The following is a 17,163-nucleotide window of genomic DNA, read 5'->3' as shown; positions in this document are numbered from 1 at the left end:
CAAAGAAAGCTACATCAGTAGTTTCTTCACAACTTCACAAAACATTAAAAAATTTAAAAATCTCTTTGTTTTCAATGCTGCTTTCTCTGTTCTTATAGGCATAAAGACAGATCTAAATCAACTCTTTCTAAATAATAAACCACCACCCAGGAAGCTCAGTTGGTTAGAGCAGTGGTTTTCAATCTTTTTACACTTGGGGACCAGTGAAAATGAGGGAATTATTTCGGGGACCATTAAAGTAGAAATCACCCTGAGCATTAGTGAATTTGACTAAGATCATTGGGTCTATAATCATCATACAACATCAGGGTGGTTAACTCTTTCCCAGACCAGCAGGATATTTCTGGTGGACCAATCTGACCAGAGGTTGAAAATCACTGGGTTAGACTTAGAATATCGATCCCACGGTCAGGGCACACACAAGAATCAGTCAATGAATGCATAAATAAATAGAACAATAAATGAATGTTTCTCTATAAAATCAATCAATAAAAATAATCATCACCATCATAATCACCTAGTTTTTTTTTAATAGAAAAATCAAACCAAAAACAGCACAACACATATATATCTTAAAGTAAGTATTGTGGATTATACATATTTAGGTCCTTCAAACAAATTAAATTTACAACATATGCCACATCCAGTTCATTCTCAAAAGAAATCCATGAGAACAAAAGTTCCTGCTTAATAAACTATTTACTTTGTTGTTAATTAAGCCTCTATTCCAGATGCATTTTACTGTCCAGTATTATCACTATTTCTTCTCTCTTCAAAAATCTAGAAATTTAAAATACACAAGTAAACACTATCTGGTTCCTTCAGAATGCTTTTACATTAAATGTTCTGTATTAGCATAAGGCCATTTATATGTTTTATATTAGTGTAAGGCCATGAAAAGTTTTAAGAAAACTTTCAGTCTAAATAAAAAACACCTTTTCGCTTTTCTCTTTTGATATGTGTCTTATTTGTTTTCTTCTTATTGTCTATACACGAACTGTTCTTAAACCGCTGTTTCAATGCTAACCATTTACCGTCAATATTCTGTGTATACTAACGGTTAATTTTTGCTTGTTTTTTACAGACAATGCTTTACAGTAGGGTGGTAAAAAAGAAAGGGTAAACAAAGGGGCACAGGTGAAACAAAGTGTACCACATCTGAAAAACACCACTCAATTTCATTCCTCTGCCTCAAATTCCCTTAGGTCCTCATGGCCAAAGATTCTCAATATCTAAAAAGAGCCACAACACAATATGTGATAAGGCAAAGACAGGAGAAACCAATTAGAACTGAAGAAATTTAATAGACTGTATCACCACCTGAGAAAGAATTAGCACAAGAAAGAAGAAAAACAAAGAAATAACAAACCCAGTCCCTAGACACCCCTTCTGAGGACTGCTTTTGCTATACCGCATGGCTCAGAACAGTTTTTCAAACTCTTTTGGCTGTCAGAAATACACTTGACATTGTGACCTAGTACACACATGGATGAGAAAAATTTCCCAAAACAATACTTTCCCTTACCAAGTGCAATGCTAGTCAATTCTGTTCATCTATTTCATTTTATTTTCAATGCTGATGGTAATCCACTAAAAACTGATTTTATAAATTATTTGTAAATCATGAACCACAGTTTGAAAAATAGGCTTAAAATAGAGTATCCTTTATATCATATTATGATCTTTTTTGCAATGTGCCTCTGTCTCTAGCAGGTCTGACAAGTATTTGAAGGTTGCCACAATACTGTTTTCATTTATAGCAAGTGGTTCTCAAAGTAGACCAACATAAGCATCACCTGAGGTAAATACAAATTCTCAGGATGCACCCAGACCTACAGAATCAGAAACACCATGGGGCCAACAGTCTGTACCAGCTCTCCATGTGATTCTGGTGCAAGAACTCACCACCTCATTAAAGAATTTTAGTCTTTCTTCATCCTCTACAATCCAATAAATAGTGCTCACATTACTGTGTAACAGTCACAATTCTAAAAGTTCTCAAATATTATCTCAGGTGAAAAAAAACGACTCTATGAAGTAGGAATTATTATCCCTGTTATACAGGTGAGAAAACTTTTGCACAGAGAAGTTTAGTTCTTCAAGCGAAGTGGTATAACTGGATTCAAACATCTCTAATTTGGCAAGGGGATACCTACCCTCTTCAAGACTTTCCTCTCTCTGCTCAAGTCCCCAGTTCTACTCCTTTATACTCCTCCCCCTTTCTCTTTCAAATCTCCCATCCTGTCAATGTCCTTATTTTCTAATATTATTGCTGTCATCCTAAAAGAAATTTCTTTTCTGAAATACTGAAATGTAAATCACTTAACCTTGCTTTAGGGCCTTTTCTCTGGTCCTCGATGGCATCTTAGTATTATGAAACTGAAATTTCTTTTATTTCTGAAGTTCTTAGAGCTTATTAATGGCCTCATTATTAATTTCCCACATCTACTGTACTGGCCAGTTTCCACAAGACCATTGCTCTCTTCCTGAGCAACTTGCTCCCTCTCGCTCCTACTACGCCCTATCTTATACTCTCTTCCTACAAGGAAATAATTTCTCCCCACCCACCTGCGTGTCATTTTGCTAGACTCCTAACTAAAAGAACTTCCACTCCCCAGTTAGACCCCTCACCCCAGTCTCAAGCCGAGCTACTACTCCTCGAGGATTTTTTTCCTGGTTTCCCGGAGATCCTCAGACCCAGGAGTCCTTAGCTGAGTCTTGGGTCTCCCATCCCAGACCAGCTGTGGGGTGCAGGGCGCGCCGGTTCCTTCCCAGGCTGGCCAAGGTCTCCACGGGTCCGACCCTCCTAAGCCCCGCAGCTCCTTAACTCCCCAGGAGTCCTCCTCCCTCCGACAACCGCCTATCTCAGGAGGGTCCCCAGTCCCTCCCTGCCATTCCTCCAGGTCGCCCTCTGTCATCCGGACGCCAGACGCCCTGGGTCTCCCATCTCCCTCGAACCCGGGCCACTCCCAGTTTCCTGACCCCCCAACCCCCTGGCTCTCTCTGCTCAGCCGTTCCCGGGCGACCCGGGTTCCCCTTCTCCCTCGAACCCAAGCTGTCCTGGGTATTCCCGAGTCACTCCGTCCTCGAACCAGGTCATTACAGGTCACCCCACTGTGTGGGACCCCGGCCGCTCCCGTCTCCCCAGGGACCTACCCCACACACTGGCCGCGGTCAGTGTCCCAGACCCGAGCAGCACTACGTCCCAAGGGACCTCCTGGCCTGACCGGCTTGGGTCCGGCCCCAACCTACCTGGCCGACGTGAACTCCGCTGTCTGTAGCCGGGCCATTCTCCCACCAGCCCAGTCAGCGCGAACTCGCCGCCGCCGCCCCCGCCTCCGCCCTGGCCCCAGCCCGACCCGGCCCGCAGTCCGGGGCCCCTTCCTCTGTCCTCTGTCTCCCGAGCGCCGAGCTCGAGTTAGCGCCCCGCGACGGCCCTCAGATTTCAGGTCCGCGTTACCGGCACTCACCTGCCGCTGCCCCCGACCAACTCCAGCGCCACTGCCTCTACCTCGGCCGCCAGTAGCCACCAAGCGCCACCACCTCCCCCATGACAACAGGCCCACCCCGTCTTATACTTCCTACCTTCCCATTGGCTAAAGAGGTAGCATCTCTCTTCTGTGATTGGTTTTCTTTACCCGTCCGTCATAGCTTCCTTTCCGCCCCTTTTCCTGGACCCGATATTAGCTCCCGCCCAGACCTGGAGCGATCTAGACGAAGCTTTAGTTGTAATTGGTTGAAGGTTGGACAGTTCGGAGTTATGATAGGCTGTCTAAAGTGTCTGTTAAATCAACTGGTAAGCGGTGTGAAGGCCACGGTTAATGCAAGCACAGTTTGGTTGCGCAGTAGAAAGCCAGGAAGGGACAGAAGCTCACGTCTGAGGTTATCCGGGAAGGGTTAACTCTTTGTTGTAGGGTTTACTCTGTAAACTCACCCCTTTCCCCAATTTATCACTACTCGCTTAGTCATAGGGTAGTACTTACAAAACACCAACATCAGAGGTTGTATTTAAGAAGTGTCACTCACTCCTTGGGAGAAAAGCATTATACAGGTAAGTTTTTCCTTTTCTTGAGGTTCCAATGCTCCCACTTTCCTTGAAGTTCTATCCCAGAAGTCTCCGTTTTAAAAGGCAAAGCACACCACTTAATAAGGAGAAAGCAGTCCAATTCGGTTGTAGTTATAAACGTCATTAATAAACTGAAGCGCCGCGTTGAGAGTTCTTCAGCTCCCAGGTTCACCCCTGGCTGGCCCCTGCCAAGTGACCAGGTGGCCATCAGCAAGTTTGGACTGAATGGGCCATGTTTTACCCCTGTGATACTCTGGAAATGAGAATTCCTTTCCCCACAACTTGATTTTAATGTTCAGCAGTTCTTAAATAGCCCTTCTAGATGTGTGTCAGATACTTAAAAAGCTTGCCTTTTTTCTTTTTTTCTTTTTTTAACTAAACCGCTCCTCTTTCTAGCAGTCTAAATTAGGACCATTGAATGAATTGCTCTTCTTTTCTCACATTGGCACAATGCACAAGAATAAATGATTGCATTTTTTATTCATTTGGGTACAAATCACAGTAGGCACTTTTGAGAAATCTGGTGTTGCTATAAAAAATCTGCTCCCAGAAATATATTCGTCATTAGCTTTTCGCTTTTCTTTTTCATTTCCACCTACTTTTCCTGCTCCTAAATAACAAAATGTTGTCCTGATTACTCTCTCAATTTCTAAATCAGATTTAAATGTAACTTCCTCACAACTCCACCTATAATACACAAATCCATGGGCCGTGACACATACGCCCATTGATGGATTGATATAGATCAAGGAGGTAGTTCCCTCACAATTATTATTTTATTATTGGAAACTTGTGTGGAACCAAGAATATGAACTTTGGAAATTTTGTGTCAGCTTCTTTCTTCTTTCCGCTAACTCCTTGTCCCATATCCCTTCTATTTACCCTCCTGTCCTTTGCAGAGCAAGCTACAGGAGTCTAAAACAGCATGGTACATGATCCAGAAAAAAATTGTCCATTTTCTAGCCTATAAACTACAAAGCTCTATCACCAAACTAAGCAGAAATTATTCCCTCCGGTAATAATCACAATAAGGTGTCTTTTCCTAGTTATTTCCCAGAACTTTCCTCCCCCTTCTCTCATCTTCACCTTCCAATTTAGAAATAACTTCCCCTTCAATTCAATGACTCATAAAAAGCCTGTAAAAGGAAAGTGGAAAAGCCAAAATAACTTTAGATGTCTGAATCATTCAGTTGAAGGAAAGATCAGACATTGACCATGATAAGATGAAATCCAAGACATAAGGCTTGAACTAACATTTCATAACAAATAAAGTAACATGCAAACATTAAGGTACTCCAATAAGAAGGAAGTATCAGTATGCCCTTTACACAGCCTTTTAATATATTACCAGCAGCTTTCTTCTCTGTGGTCTTGGCAGTGTGTCCTACCTACCAATTTTAAAACAAGTTAGAAGGCAATTAATGTCCTCACAGAAAGGAAACAATAATGTCACAGGAAGGCATGGTCATTATGATGGGACTTTGGGTAATAGTGGCTCTTGCACATCCATAGTGACTAGTTGCCATAGAGAACATAGAATTAGGCCATTTGCCATCTAAGTTCAGGAACTCAAAAATTACTATCACAAAACTAGGAAAATTGCCATTAAAAAGGTATTTATAAATATTTTTTGCTTACACATACATATACACTATACTTTTCCCATTCCTTGTGGAAATCAGTTAATAAAAGAAACGTAAAATAAACATGTACAACCCAGCAATAAAAGAGAAAACCTTGAAGGAGAAAGGTTTTAAAGAATATTCTTTGATCCAACAGTAGGCTATTGTGTTCTTAAAGTAATGCAGTACTGGAAAGGTGATTGCTTTTACCCTATGTCTTGATTTTACATGCACAATGTAACCTTATAACGTAATTACTACGTCCAACTTCTCTTTTCTTTCCTATGTTATGTGTTTCTCCACCTCTCTCAAGGCCCCCTCTTAGAAAGCAAGAACACTGGAGTCGGGGAGTCTGCAGCTTTGTGTTGTGTGGCTGGCTGTGGAGGTGGTACAGATGGTATCTGTTCAGAGACACTTAAGCAAGACCAGGATGGCAGGTATATTAAAGGCAAAAATAGCCTTTATAAATCCTAGTTAAGTGGGAAATGAAGGACTCAGAGTGAGGTCTCAATATCTAAAGAGTAGTATGGTTTGATTTGGGCTTTACTGTATGCTGATGCTACTTTTTGCTCTCTTTTCTTTGCTATTCCTGCCTTTTTCATCACATCACTTTCCAAGGGAGTAAGATCCAGTCTGCTTTCATTTCTATTTTAGCCTGGGGGCAATCTTACTAGGAAAAAGCTCCAATTTTTCTTTTTTTCTTTTTTTTTTTTTTGGATCCCCCCTCCACTCGGGATCCTACACACTATTGCAAATGAATTAGACCCTTGTCAGGTGGCTCAGTGGATAATGCATCATCTCAGCACATCAAGGTCACAACTTCCAGCCCCAGTCAGGGCATGTAGGAGATGCAATCAATTAGTACACAACTAAATGGAACAACTAAGTGAAACAATGACTTGATGCTTCCTCCCCCCCCCCCCATCAATGGGGGAAAAAATAGCTGATTACTTGGCACCAAATGGACTATAGAAACAAACAACTGCCTGACCTGTGGTGGCACAGTGGATAAAGCATTGACCTGGAACACTGAGGTTGCCAGTTCAAAACCCAGGGCTTGCCTAGTCAAGGCACATATGGGGGTTGATGCTTCCTGTTCCTCCCTCCTTCTCTCTCTCTCTCTCTCTCTCCTCTCTTTCTAAAAATGAACAAATAAAAAATCTAAAAAAAAAATTAAAAAACAAAGAAACAAACAACTGGTGGAGAAGAAAATCAGTCAGACTGCAGACAAGGGCCAGAGCTGCCTGCTGCTAGCAGTTGAAGGCAAGCCAAGATATTTGATAAGAGGTGATTCCCTGAGTTAGGAGGCTGACAGGGATGAATGGGTTAGAGAGGAGGAGGAGGAGGCCCTGGGTAGGGGGTGGGGAGAGAGGGGAGAGATACAAGAGAGAGAAAGATGAGCAGAAAAAGTGTAAGGGAAGCTAGAAAGAATGCTAAGAGGTCACAGAGCACTGGCCAGCTTAGAGTCCTACCCCACCTCTCTGGTTTTGGACTTTACACCAGGTTGCACAATTATGCCACCAAAGTGCAGCCTCTGCCACTGGCTAAAAGGAGAACCATGCCAGACTTCTAACCTATGGGACCGTTGCTTTACTGCTACCTAAAAATCCTTTCTGAGCTGAAAGCCTGCTGCTTTGGCACCGGTTCCAAGCTGACAAGGAAGGATAGATTCATGCAGTCAGCCAGCCAGTGAGTGTATCTTCATTCCATTTCATCAAGGTGACCACTGGCATGAAGCTCTGGATGAACAAAGGGAAACTATCTAGAAGGAGATGTATTTGCCATCCCAAACTGGGGAGCTTCCAGCACAGGAAAGTGCCAAGCTGCTTTCCATGCTGGAACAAAGCACTGTGGTTTCAAAGTTCAAGGCTCTGTTCCACGGATAGGAAGAAGAAAAAAAAAAAGGATTAGTAGAAGAGAGTGTTCTTTCAGGCAGAACAATTTGCTTTCCAATTATAAGGCTCATGTGATTTTTAAATAGCACATCATACCTCCTCATTACTCAATGCATGCATTTTCATCCTCAAGAAAAAGTGTACCCCCCTTCCTATCCTGCAAATTATAAGTAAGATGGTTTGAATGCTTCTAAAATGGATGGGCTGCCGCTCTTTGCTCTGCCTTTGTGCTATTGAATAGAGCCCCGGTTACTATCACCAGATCTATGGGTGGGCCAGCCATTCTTCTGCAGCAGGGAGTAGGCCACTCAAAGCACTTAGCATCATTTAAACTTTTGTCTACCCCTGTTTTACCCACACACACAGTTTCCTGGAAACATGGCTATACTCCAAGGATTTCAGAAAGTAGAATGCCTCCTAGAACTCGTTTCCCAATCACTTGAAATCTCATAAGAAAGTAGACCTGAACTCAGATTCTTGAACCTAAATGTGTTCAAATCCTGGCTCTGTCATGTACTAGTTGTGTGACTTTGGGAAAGTTGATTCATCTTCCTAAGCTTCAATTTCTCCAACTACAAAATGGAACGTATATTAATAGTTTTTTTTATGCAAAACAAATCACCCCCAAACTTAGTGGCTTAAAACAACGTTTGTTCTCTTTGTACCTGTGGTCAGACATCCCGGTAGAGCTTAGCTGGTCCTCTGGCTCTGGGTCTCTCACAAGGCTACAGTCATCTCGTGGCTCAGTAGGCATGGATCTGCTTCTTACCTCACTTCATCACTGGCAAGTTTCAATAGCTCACAGGCCTTCAGGCTAAAGCCAGAGTCTCATCAGTTACTGGCCCAAGACCTCTTTCAGTGCCTTGCCTTGTGGGTCTTTCCATAGAGCCTCTCGAAACATTGCAGCTTACTTCATCAGAGCAAGCAGCAAGAGGGCAAGAGAGAGGGCCAACAAGAGAAACCGCTAGTCATAGTCTTTTATAATCTAATCCCAGAAGTGACAGCCCATCATTTTTCCTACATTCTATTAGTTAAAAACAAGTTATTAGGTCCAGCCCGCAGTCAAGGAGAGGGGATTATACAAGGAGGTAAACAGCAGAAGGGAGAGATCATTGGAGCCAGTTTAGGAGCAGACTACCTAACAATGATAATAATATTGGTAGTAATAATACCTACTTGTAGATTTCATTTAAAGATTAAGTGAAAAAAATATTCAATTCAGGGCCTAGCCCTGGCATATATATATATTATATAATTAGCATACATAATAACTATTATTACTGTTAATATATATATGTGATATATGTGTATATATATATATATATATTGTGACAGAGACAGACAGAGAGAGGGACAGATAGGGACAGACAGACAGGAAGGGAGAGAGATGAAAAGCATCAATTCTTCATCTTGGCACCTTAGTTGTTCATTGATTGCTTTCTCATATGTACCTTGACTGAAGGGCTACAGCAGACCTAGCGACACCTTGCTCAAGCCAGGGACCTTGGGCTCAAGCTGATGAGCCTGAGCTCAAGCTGGTGACCTCAGGGTTTTGAACCTGGGTCCTCCACGTCCCAGTCCAATGCTCTATCCACTGTGCCACCGCCTGGTCAGGTACTATTAATGTTATTATCAAGTATATAATGACTGGTTTTCTCTCCTTTTTAGCTAACAGAAAGAAATTTTTATGAGGAATAAATGAAATGGCCTACATAATTTAAGAAAGACCTGACAATAGTAAGTGCTCAGTAGCCGTTAGTGAACATTACATGAGTGTATGATATCTGGTTGCAGCTCCAAGCTACTGGAAGGATATGCTCTAACTACAGTAACTTTTCCAGGATGGTATTGTTTTCAAATACTTTGTCACATTTATCCATATGTACCCTATACTTGCCAGACCCCAATTTCAGATTTAGGGTTCATAAAATATGAGCAACAAAGCCATAATCCAGTTTAATTTCCTGCCTGCCCTCTGCTAAGAAAGGTATGCTCACAACCAGCAAACGAGCTAATGATGGCAGCACCTCCTATATGCAGAAATCTAAGCCTGGCTTCAGAAAAGTTCCAGAGAGAAGGAAATGTGCCCAGAATGAGTAAGGACGTAGCTGTGTAAACTTTGTCCCTTTCAAAAGAAGCTGGTCACTGTGTCATCTGAGTCATTCCTCAACTGAGGATGAGAGAAAGGGGGATCCTACCCAGGCTCTGGATTGGGATCATTAAGTACCAAGAGCCTGAGGAAATTAATTTTGCAATTAGAAAGAAGAGTCTGACCTGTGGTAGCACAGTGAATAAAGTGTTGACTTGGAATGCCGAGGTCGCCAGTTCAAAACCCCAGGCTTGCCTGGGCAAGTCACAGAAGCAACTATGAGATAATCCTTCCCATTTCCCCGCCTTTCTATCTCTCTCTCCTCTCTCTAAAATCAATACACTAAAAAGAGAGAGAGAGAGAGAGAGAGTTCAGTTTGCAACATGAAAGGAGATCACTTAAGACACTTAAGAGGTTGGAGTGAGCCAGCAGGATGGGTTCAAACTGGCTTCCTTATAAGGGAGGAGGATATAGAAGTCTGGCCTGTGGCCAGAGAAAATGAGGAACTATGATCAAGGAAACTCCATTACTTTGGCTTTGAGTCATTTCTCAGAGTTCAGCCATGATTACTATGAGAAAGATAGGGGAAAATACTCCTAAAGTACAAACCAGTTTTAAACCAAAACTGCTGTACAAGGACAAAGTTTCAAGAACACAGCTCATCTTATCTCATCTTTCCAGGCCAGGGGTATCTATTCAGATTATCTCTCTTCTCTCCCTTCTTCCCCCTTGACCCCTGTTTGTACACGGTCTTTCCTCCTGTGTTCCACGGAGAAGAAAAAACTATCCTCACAAGGAAAGGACTTGGGATCCTTTGGACTGGAACTGTTTCCTGATCCACTGTCACCTTCTTGAGCAGTTTCTGCTGTGGCGCTCCCCCATTAGAGTTCAACAGATACTCACAGATAATGACAGTTTATACCTCTGCCTCCAAATCAAGTCATCCGAACAGCTGTGGTTTAAACAAGCCCATTGATTTTCTGAGCTGCTCCAGCCCTGACCCCTCGCCCCCGACACATTCTCAGACATTACTAGATTCACGCACAGAAAAATTCAAAGCAGAAGTTGCTGGGAATGTTGTGGGGGGTGAACAGAGAGGTGTGTAGCAACATCAGGTTCCTCTTCCTGTGACTCTTGTCTCTTTTCCTTCTGTTTTCTCTGTGTTTGAGAAAGAGAAGCCATGAAAGTCAAAATACCTCTCCGTAGCCAGAGAGGATGTGTTTGTTCTCTGCAGGATGGCTGATTTTAGAAGCGAAAGAAGAGCTAAGGAGATGAGGACATGCCCCCTTAAAGTCGGCTTACACAATAGAGCTGGTGTATTTATTTACTCAGTCCTTTCCTACAGCAGACAGAGCAGCGGCCATTTCATTTTTGCCTTCAGGAAGTGTATTTAGTGGTAGGCTTTCTTTCTTTTCCTGTTAGTTTCCTGCAAAAGAACATCAGTGTCTTCTCAGAGCAGCAGCTGATAAGGATGTTGTTGCTCAACTAGAGACAAACATATTTCCTGTTACAGACTGAGACAGTCCCAAGAGCACAGAGAGTTGGGCCTGGGTGTGGAGATAGAAGAACCTGACTTTCACGCCTATTTCCTTGGTGCCATCTTCCTCCCTGAAACACTTTCTCTAGTGGGATACAATAATTGCATCTTCCAGTTGTGTAAAATTTCACACTTTCCCAAGGTAGTGTCACACTGTCCAGAAGTAGAGTCGGAGGCTCTATACTGGTGTAGTCTTGGAGTTGTTTGGGAGGGTTAATATGAAGAGATTTTGGGTTTAACATATCTGAGGGAGATGATATGAAAAGTATGGGTTTACCCTATGTTGTTCCTACACATCTTACAGGTTTCATCTTCAAAGTTACTACTACAGAGGAGCCTCCTGACATCCCATCTCCCAGCCACCACTGGGTTGGGTGCCCCTCATATACACGCTGCATTTCTACGTTGGATACACACATCCCATATGTAAACTTGCTTAGTGCCTCTTTCTCCTACAGCACATCAGCATTGTGATACCAAGAACCACATCTGTCCTGCTCACAGCTGCCGAGCACAGGGCCTGGCCTGCAGTAGTTCACTAACTATTTAGTGAATGAATGAGTCAGGAGTTGTCTTTAGGAGCAAGCAGCCTTACCACCTTACACCATCATTTATTTTGGGGTGGTGCTCTGGGAGTTATAAAAAAGGCATGTGCTAATTATCATATAATGATCACTAGTGGTTATAGTAATAACTAGGTAAAAGCGTAGTGGTGGAGTATGACTAAATAAAGCCCTCCACCAGGGTGTAAGGGACCATCTTGTACCCTGAATTTAAAACCCCACTGCCGATCTCTGTGGGTCTCCCATAAACAGGGTCATTCCTTTGGGGAAATTTTGTTCAGAGTTGCCAACACTAGGAACAGGGAGAGTTCAATTTCCTCTGACTCAGTGAAACCATTCTGGTCTGAAAATTAAATTAAAATACTGGGCCAATGGTGGCCCCCAGGCTCTGAGACAGATTTCCCCATCAAGGGTCTGCACTGAGTCATCCCTCTTCCCGATTAAAAAAATAATAATAAAGTCAACTCCTTCAGGGTGGAAGCAAAGGCTTAGCCTGGTAATTTCCTCCTTCTCCCATTGGGGTCAAAGTTCATGGCCTCAGCCCCCCCTCCCTGGGAACAGGGCAATCAGAAAGACAAGAAGAGATTTTCCTTCCTATTCCTTTCTACCTCACAAACTCTTAGTCTGGTTTCCTCTTTCACTGCTGAGGGGAAGTGAGGATTGAGGATAGAGAAGGAGGAAGAATAAGTCAGAGGACATAGTCCTTTGATGGCCCTGAGACTGGGGGGGGGGGGGGGGAGGGGCTGTAAATTGGGATGAAGGATGGCAAGATGTGAATAATCTCTGGAGATTCTTCAACAATTTTCACATCCTAGACAACTAAGACACAGCCCAGTTGCCAGGACACCAGGGAACCAGAAATGCAGTCAGTGGGAGGTGATGACAGCGAAGAAGCAGGCAGATCTGATACATGGGCCCCTACAAAGAACTATGCCCTGTGGGAGCACCACAAACTGCTTAACACTGGGTAGTGAAAAGGAGTGGGTGTTGAATGTGAGACCTTGAATCATGAGATCCACAATCTATTTCCAGCTCCAGTCATCAATTTAAGACCCCAAGCAAAAGATGAGTGTTAGAGATGTTGCTTAATCTGCTAGTATGGGATGGGTAGATATTTGCAAAAGGCTTTGAAATTTCTAGATGAGAAGATATGCTAGGAAAAGCTATTATTATTCTGAGTGTTGATCATATAGGAGCCAGAGCATCTTTGAGCTTCTGTACTGAAATCAGAGGCCACAGCATTTTTTTTTTCTTAAGGTTTTATTTTATTGATTTTAGAGAGAGGAAGGAAAAAAGTGAGAGAGAGACAGGAACATCGATCCTGTATGTGCCCTGACCAGGGATGCACCGGATAACCTCTGTGCTTCGGGACAATGCTCTAACCAACCAACCTATCCGGCCAGGGTAACGACAGTATTTTTACCTTGGGTGGATCAGTCCCTGGAGATCTGCTTTTTTACTATAATAACCTCGGTTGAAAACAGAGTCATTGTTGAGGTCTGTAAGGAATACAACCAGGAATCTCACTCCTTTTCACTACCCAACTAATTGGTAGGAATTTCCAACCAAGTTCCAACTATTTTTTTGTGCAGACAGACCCTGGCCAAGTGAAAGTTGCCTAAGAATGTACAGACTGTGATCTGATAACACCTCTCCCTCTCAGTCTCTCTCCTAAGCCCTCTTTCTTCTCTTATATGTGCGTAAGCCTACTTAGAAACTTTGACTCATCAAGGGACACTTGCAGATTCCAAAATGATCACCCCAATTGTGAATCTCCTTCTGCAACCACTTAGCCTTCTTCTTCTTCTTCTCCTCCTTCTCCTCCTCCTCCTCCTCCTCCTCCTCCTCCTCCTCCTTCTTCTTCTTCTTCTCCTTCTTCTTCTTCTTCTAAGGAAGTGTTTAAACTAGACCCTTTTCTTTTTTATTTGGCAGGTACATGACCCTGCTATTCTTCCCTGTTCACCCCTTTATACTATAAATACTCCTGCTCCACTCCCACCTCTGGTTTCTGTTCTGCAAACCATCCGGATTGCAATTCCAAAGGCATATGTTAGTCATTGAGCTCGTAAGTGACAGTATATTCCCCTACCTGGTCTCTCTAAAACTAACAGGCTGACTAGGCTCATAAAAATACTTAAACCCAAGTTCACAATAAATGCTTACATGTCCTGAATGGCCTAAGTAGCAGCCATCCATGGCCACAATCATCACAGGAACAGATATTATTTTTCTGTTCTTGTACAAAGTGGACAAAAGGTTGCCTAGCTGATGAAGAATGAATCACCTGAAAAACCCAGAGCTTCTTGTAAACCAAGAAAAATCTTAAGAATGGGCATGTGACTGCCAGGCATGCTTTAGGGAGAGAGCTGAGCTAAATCTACAGTATCACAAAGAGCATGAGTGTGATCAACATGGATTCATCTCTCAAATCCCCAGATCCTGGGATTTCAATGTTATTTTCAAACTTCCAATAGAGATAAACTTAGGACTGATAAAAAGAGATACTGGAGCCTGACCCGTGGTGGCACCGTGGATAAAGCATCCACCAGGAATGCTGAGGTCGCCAGTTCAAAACTCCAGGCTTACCAGGTCAAGGCACATATGGGAGTTGATGCTTCCTGCTCCTCCCCCTTCTCTCTCTCCCTTTCTGTTGCTCTCTCCTTCTCACCTCTCTAAAATGAATAAATAAAATTTAAAAAAATAAAAAGAGATACTACAGTCAAACTGCAGATAACGAATAGTGGAACTCTTATCCAGGGAATGAATATAATCAAAATACAAAAAAGATCAGAGCAAATTTATGAATTACAGAGCCATACATGAATGAACCAGCCATTTTTCTTTCCCTCTTTCTTTCTTCCTTCCATCTGGACCCACTGATCAAATCTAGTAGTAACATCATCTTCCAGTCCCTGGCTCACTTAGAATCTTCTCCAAGATCTGTGAGACTTTCCCAACTCAGGGATGAATCAATTGGGTTTTTTTTTTTAAGAATAAGGCACTACCTTGTAGAAGCAAATATTCAGATTTGCTTTCCAAAATAAGGACTTCTTTAAACATTTCCCTCATAGGTCTTTTTGCACAGTGTTTAAGAGAGTTCAAGGCATTCATTCAGTAAATATTCATTGACTAAAAATTAGACATAGGCCCTGGCCGGTTGGCTCAGCGGTAGAGCGTTGGCCTGGCGTGCGGGGGACCCGGGTTTGATTCCCGGCCAGGGCACATAGGAGAAGCGCCCATTTGCTTCTCCACCCCCACCCCCTCCTTCCTCTCTGTCTCTCTCTTCCCCTCCCGCAGCCAAGGCTCCATTGGAGCAAAGATGGCCCGGGCGCTGGGGATGGCTCCTTGGCCCCTGCCCCAGGCGCTAGAGTGGCTCTCGTCGCGGCAGAGCGATGCCCCAGAGGGGCAGAGCATCGCCCCCTGGTGGGCAGAGCGTCGCCCCCTGGTGGGCGTGCCGGGTGGATCCTGGTTGGGCGCATGCAGAAGTCTGTCTGACTGTCTCTCCCCGTTTCCAGCTTCAGAAATTTAAATAAATAAATAAATAAATAAATAAATAAAAAATAAAAATTAGACATATACTCTATACTAATAGTTTGTTGCTGAGGATATAAGTAAATAAGACAGTGGTAAAACAGACCAGATGTTGTCCCTAGCCTTGTATGTTCTTAACAGGTTCTTAAAATTTAAAATTTTTATTACAATGGCTGGGTATAATGGAACAGCCCTCCCAGGAAATTCTACCTAAGGGTCATTCTACCTTTTTCAGAACACAGTATTTGAGTTTTTCAGAAGGATAGCTGACGTGAGGTCAATAACAACTGTGAAAGGAGTTGCTCATCTTTTTCTTTTCTTTTTTAATTAAAAAAAATTTTTTGAGAGAGAAAGACAGACAGGAAGGGAGAGAGATGAGAATCAACTCATAATTGCAACACTAGTTGTTCATTAATTGCTTCTTACATGTGCCTTGATCCAGGGGCTCAAGCTGACCCAGTGACCTCTTGTTTAAGCCAGTGACCTTGGGCTTAAGCCAGCGACCTTGGGATCACGTTGATGATCTTGTGGCAATCTCAAGTTGGCAACCCTGCACACAGGCTAGTGAGCCTGCACTCAAGCCAACAATGTCAAGGTTTTGAACCTGGGACCTCAGCATCAATACATCAAATACAAGGTTGATGATGTATTCACTACGCCACCACCGGTCAGGTTCATTTTTTCTTTTTAAATCTATGTACAAGTGAAGGATAAAAATGAACTTCCAGAGGATGAGAACTGTACCTTATTCACCTCTGGATCCTTAATAGCGGATACAGTACCTTGCACATAGTAAGTGTTCAGTGTTTTTGAATGAGTGAATGAATGAATGAAGCTTGAATCTCAGTTCTGCCACTTACTGTGTATCCTGTAAAAGCCACAGAATCTTTCTGACCTTCTGCTTCCTCATGACTGGGACAGAAACTACCTTGCCTACTTGATATAGGATTAGAAATCACATGTTTTAATAGTCATTAACACTGTAGCTGGCACAAGGCAGGTATTCAACAAATGGTTGTGGTGATGGTACATGGTTGTTAACTCTGAGGACCCGGAACCTGAAGCTCCTAAGAACCAAATTGTATGGTCCAACTGACATCTAGTGGTGAAATCTTAGAACACTCACCTAAAGTATAGTCAATTGAGGTTTGAAACTTAAATTGGGGAATAACTAGGAACAAAAGAACACAGGTAATAGTATTTAATCCTCACCAGTTATTTATTTATTTATTTATTTAGTATTTTTCCGAAGCCAGAAACGGGGAAGCAGTCAGACAGACTCCCCGCATGCGCCTGACCGGGATCCACCTGGCATGCCCACCAGGGGGTGATGCTCTGCCCATTGGGGTGGGGGAGAGGGGGGTCGCTCTGTTGTGACCAGAACCATCCTAGCGCCTGAGGCAGAGGCCACGGAGCCATCCTCAGCGCCCGGGCCAACTTTGCTCAAATGGAGCCTTGGCTGCAGGAGAGGAAGAGAGAGACAGAGAGGAAGGAGAGGGGGAGGGGTGGAGAAGCAGATGGGTGCCTCTCCTGTGTGCCCTGGCCGGGAATCGAACCCGGGACTCCTGCACGCCAGGCTGACGCTCTACCACTGAGCCAACAGGCCAGGGCCCCTCACCAGTTATTTAGAATGACTTGTGAAGCTTTAAAAATGACTGATATCTGCCTGACCTGTGGTGGCACAGTGGATAAAGCATCGACCTGGAATGCTGAGGTTGCCGGTTCGAAGTCCTGGGCTTCCCTGGTCAAGGCACATATGGAAGTAGATGCTTCCTGCTCCTCCCCACCCCTCCTCTCTGAAATGAATAAATAAAATCTTAAACAAAAATAAAAAACGACTGATGTCTGGATTTCACCCTC

At 43.2% G+C, this 17,163-nt stretch overlaps 1 protein-coding gene across 8 annotated transcripts in view; it reads right to left on the bottom strand.

The window, feature by feature from the left end:
- NUMB (NUMB endocytic adaptor protein) overlaps nucleotides 1-3,583 on the bottom strand; it is a 177,174-nt gene extending 173,591 nt beyond the window's left edge. For 7 of the 8 annotated variants that reach the window (XM_066343083.1, XM_066343080.1, XM_066343086.1 and 4 more), the window contains exon 1: nucleotides 3,471-3,583. The gene's annotated coding sequence lies outside the window, so the exon portion shown is untranslated. Of the gene's footprint in view, nucleotides 1-3,252; nucleotides 3,343-3,470 lie in introns of those variants that run through there. The other variant, XM_066343081.1, reaches the window with a different exon arrangement.
- Nucleotides 3,584-17,163: the final 13,580 nt, after the last annotated feature.

The sequence above is a fragment of the Saccopteryx leptura genome, chromosome 6 (assembly GCF_036850995.1).
Source record: "Saccopteryx leptura isolate mSacLep1 chromosome 6, mSacLep1_pri_phased_curated, whole genome shotgun sequence".
Lineage (NCBI taxonomy): Eukaryota > Metazoa > Chordata > Mammalia > Chiroptera > Emballonuridae > Saccopteryx > Saccopteryx leptura.
Note: the sequence above shows the minus strand (reverse complement) of the source record. Positions and strands in the feature narration are given on the sequence as shown.